This window comes from Nerophis ophidion, linkage group LG04, assembly GCF_033978795.1.
Source record: "Nerophis ophidion isolate RoL-2023_Sa linkage group LG04, RoL_Noph_v1.0, whole genome shotgun sequence".
In the NCBI taxonomy this organism is placed as follows: Eukaryota; Metazoa; Chordata; class Actinopteri; order Syngnathiformes; family Syngnathidae; genus Nerophis; species Nerophis ophidion.
In genome coordinates this window covers 4128922-4133921 of record NC_084614.1, presented here as the reverse complement: position 1 = coordinate 4133921, position 5000 = coordinate 4128922, and the positions used below count along the sequence as shown (strand labels likewise).

Sequence of the window (5000 nt, the reverse complement as noted above, 5' to 3'; positions counted from 1 at the left end):
AAAATCTGGGTATTATCTTCGACCCAACTCTCTCCTTTGAGTCACACATTAAAAGCGTTACTAAAACGGCCTTCTTTCATCTCCGTAATATCGCTAAAATTCGCTCCATTTTGTCCACTAAAGACGCCGAGATCATTATCCATGCGTTTGTTACGTCTCGTCTCGATTACTGTAACGTATTATTTTCGGGTCTCCCCATGTCTAGCATTAAAAGATTACAGTTGGTACAAAATGCGGCTGCTAGACTTTTGACAAGAACAAGAAAGTTTGATCATATTACGCCTGTACTGTATATACCTTTATATACATATATACATACATATATACCTATACTGTATATACCTTTATATACATATATACATACATATATACCTGTACTGTATATACCTTTATATACATATATACATACATATATACCTATACTGGCTCACTTGCACTGGCTTCCTGTGCACTTAAGATGTGACTTTAAGGTTTTACTACTTACGTATAAAATACTACACGGTCTAGCTCCAGCCTATCTTGCCGATTGTATTGTACCATATGTCCCGGCAAGAAATCTGCGTTCAAAAGACTCCGGCTTATTAGTGATTCCTAGAGCCCAAAAAAAGTCTGCGGGCTATAGAGCGTTTTCCGTTCGGGCTCCAGTACTCTGGAATGCCCTCCCGGTAACAGTTCGAGATGCTACCTCAGTAGAAGCATTTAAGTCTCACCTTAAAACTCATCTGTATACTCTAGCCTTTAAATAGACTTCCTTTTTACACCAGTTGATCTGCCGCTTCTTTTCTTTCTCCTATGTCCCCCCCTCCCTTGTAGAGGGGGTCCGGTCCGATGACCATGGATGAAGTACTGGCTGTCCAGAGTCGAGACCCAGGATGGACCGCTCGCCTGTATCGGTTGGGGACATCTCTACGCTGCTGATCCGCCTCCGCTTGAGATGGTCTCCTGTGGACGGGACTCTCGCTGCTGTCTTGGATCCGCTTGAACTGAACTCTCGCGGCTGTGTTGGAGCCACTATGGATTGAACTTTCACAGTATCATGTTAGACCCGCTCGACATCCATTGCTTTCGGTCCCCTAGAGGGGGGGGGGGGGGGGGGGGGGGGGGTTTGCCCACATCTGAGGTCCTCTCCAAGGTTTCTCATAGTCAGCATTGTCACTGGCGTCCCACTGGATGTGAATTCTCCCTGCCCACTGGGTGCGAGTTTTCCTTGCCCTTTTGTGGGTTCTTACGAGGATGTTGTAGTCGTAATGATTTGTGCAGTCCTTTGAGACATTTGTGATTTGGAGCTATATAAATAAACATTGATTGATTGATTTGCAAATCCTTTTCAACTCATATTTAATTGAATGCGCTACAAAAGGAACACTTCATAAAACCACTGTCAGTAACTACAGTTGGTTGCTACATCTGTAAGTGCAAGCTAAAACTTCTATGCAAAGCCAAAGCCATTTATCAACAACACCCAGAAACGCTGGGCCCGGACTCATCTAAGATGGACTGCTGTAAAATGTAAAAGTGTTCTGTGGTCGCACGAGTCCACATTTCACATTGGTTTTGGAAACTGTGGACGTCGTGTCCTCCAGAAGAAACAGGAAAAGAACCATGCGGGTTGTTCTAGGCGTAAAGTGTAAACGGCAGCATGTGTGATGCTATGGGGATGTATTAGTGGCCAAGGCATGGGTAACTTACAAATCTGTGAAGGCACCATTAATGCTGAAAGGTACATACAGCTTTTGGAGCAACATATGTTGCCACCCAAGCAACGTTATTGTGGACGCCCCTGCTTATTTCAGCAAGACTATGCCAAGGCAAGCTTGGCTTCGTAGTCAAAGAGTGTGGGTACTAGACTGGCCTGCCTGTAGACCAGTTGAAAATGTTGAAGGCCAAATATGGCTGTTGAACAACTTAAGCTGTACATCAAACAAGAATGGGAAAGAATTCCACTTCAAAAATGTGTCTCCTCAGTTCCCAAACCTTTACTGATTGTTGTTAAAAGGAAAGGCCATGTAACACACTGGTAAAAATGCCTTTTTTGCAATGTGTTGCTGCCATTGAATTCTACGTTCATGATTATTTGCAAACAATAACAACGTTTCTCAGTGTGAAGGTTAAATATCTTGTCTTTGCAGTCTATTTAATTCAGGGGTGTCCAGAGTGCGGCCCGCAGGTAATTTTTTAACGGCCACATAGCACATTTTAAAAATACGATAGAAACATTTTTAAAATGTAAAAAGTGATAAGAAAGAGCAAACGGGTGAAATGTAACAAGAAAATGTTGCAATGTTTACTCTAATAACACAAAGCTGCCATGCAGGCTGTTTCTTTCTTTAAAAAATAATAATGAATCAAAATCAATGTCATTATGAATTATTGACCTATTCAAGGCTCCAATGACGTCACGTTAAATTTTCCACTTTTTGAGATATTTTGGGGGGGAAATGTTGCATATTTTGTGTTTGCCATATAAAAAACTGAGCTGTTCTTTTTTAAAGAAGGGCCTAAAATGAACAAACAAAAAACATAAACAACAACAAAACTTATAATTGACGGATAGATCAGAAGTTTATCTTGAGATTATTGTGTTAAAAGTAAACAATAAAAAAATGTATAATTTATTTTTTAACACTTTAATGATCCCTTTTGGATTCCCAATAATTTTAGTGATTTGTTTTTAAGTGTCATTGCTAAAAAAAATAATAATGAATTAGAATCAATGGTGTTATGAGTTATTGACCTTTTTAATGCTCCAATTGTTATATAATCTCAAATATTCCACTTAAAAAAATATTGGAATATAATCTTACATATTTTGTGTTTTTTTTTTCCAATCAAAAAACAGGGTTTTCTTTGACAAAAAGAGCATACAACTTAAATCTTTAAAATCATTATATTGACAGATGGACCTAATGTTGGTCTGGAGATTTAAAACTTGAATAATAATAAAACAAAATAATATTGAATAATGACACATTTTTAATATTTTTTTGACCAAAATATATATATTTTTTGTTTGAAAATAATTTCTGTAATAGGACCAACATGAGACAAATCTTAATTGTCAGAAATTTCACAATTTACATTCAACACGCTTCACTGATAAGAGTATTTGGCCAGCGCCCCTTTGTCCTACTAATTTTGGCGATCATTGAACTCATCGTAGTTTGTTTACATGTACAACTTTCTCCGACGCTGCCACAGAAAGACGTGTCTCTTTTTGTCCACCAAACATTTTATACTGTGTGCGAATATGGTTTCTGTTAGAGTAAAAACCTGACACAAACCTTCCTGAATGTCAGCAAGCCCACTGTTTAATAAGTTTGTGTTTATGCTTCACTGATTAAAGAATGACGAGCGCCGTTTTATCCCGCTAATTTTGGCAGTCTTTGAACTCACCATAGTTGTGCAGACTGTGACGTAACCATTTGTTTACATGTATAACTTCCTCTGACGCTGCCACAGAAAGACAAGTTTTTTGCCAGCCATTCTTAGTCTCATTTTGTACACCAAACATTTTATACTGTGTGCGAATATGGTTTCTGTAAGAGTACAAACATGACACAAACCTTCCTGAATGTCAGCAAGCCTACTGTTAAATAAATTTGTGTTTATGCTTCACCGATGAAAGAATTTGACGAGCGCCGTTTTATCCCGCTAATTTTGGCAGTCTTTGAACTCACCATAGTTGTGCAGACTGTGACGCAACCATTTGTTTACATGTATAACTTCCTCTGACGCTGCCACAAGACAAGTTTTTTGCCAGCCATTCTTAGTCTCATTTTGTCCACCAAATATTTTATACTGTGTGCGAATATGGTTTCTGTAATAGTACAAACCTGACACAAACCTTCCTGAATGTCAGCAAGCCCACTGTTTAATAAGTTTGTGTTTATGCTTCACTGATGAAGAAATTTGACGAGCGCCGTTTTTTATCCCGTTAATTTTGGCAGTCTTTGAACTCACCATAGTTGTGCGGACTGTGACGCAACCATTTGTTTACATGTATAAATTCCTAAATTTATGCCACTCATTCTTTGTCTCATTTTGTCCACCAAACGTTTTATACTGTGTGTGAATGCACAAAAGTGAGTTCTGTTGATTTTATTGACTTGTGTGGCGTGCTAATCAGGCATATTTGGTCAGGGCATGACTGCAAGCTAATCCACGCTAACATGCTATTTAGGCTAGCTGTATGTACATATTGCATCATCATGCCTCATTTAATTTCCTTTACTTATGTCCTCTGTGTATTTAATTTATATTTGCATGTCTCATGACACATTATTTGTATGTAATATTGGCCGCATTTTGTTGTTCCAGACCACAGCAAATATTACCCAGCTTACAATGATTGTAATAAATCCATTAGATGTTTTCTTTTTAAATTGGACACACACATATGGCATTAAGATAGTAATTTCCAGAACTTATCTCACCCTCCAGTAATGCTTTCCAATATTGTAAAAAAGTTATAGAGCAAATGCATTTGAAATAATTGTATTGTTAATAGAGGTAACTATTACTATTAATTATTAATAGTGTTATTTATATTGTTTTTAATTTGTAGTGGGATAATGTTTGTCATTTCCATTTTGTTTTCCATGCTTGTGTAGACATTTCCTTTCCTTTCTGCCTAGATATCTAAGGGGATTATAACCAGAGGAAGGTTACATTTTATATACAAATATTTACATTCAATATTTTTTTTCATGGTCCTTATTTTGGATAAGTCACAAAAATTGCAATAATTAAAGGGTTTGCCTTTAATGTGGCGTACCGGCACAGCAATATCATAGCTGCCACTCCTTCAAAATAAGCAAATCTGAGGCTATTTTTTAACTTTTATTGCCAATCTAATGCCAACAAGCAGCACAATTCCAAAAGGTTTTACCTACCTTGCTTTGGACAAACAACCAGACTTCCCTTTTTTCCCCTAATCCTTTTTTAGACACGGGCGGTGTGTGTATGACAATGGGAAACATTTACATCAAATCAAAACCACA

The 5000-nt window shown here is 37.7% G+C and overlaps 1 protein-coding gene across 3 annotated transcripts in view; it reads right to left on the bottom strand.

Annotated features, from left to right (window-relative positions):
* pds5b (PDS5 cohesin associated factor B) overlaps positions 1–5000 on the bottom strand; it is a 69946-nt gene that overhangs the window by 53837 nt on the left and 11109 nt on the right. The window lies entirely within an intron of this gene.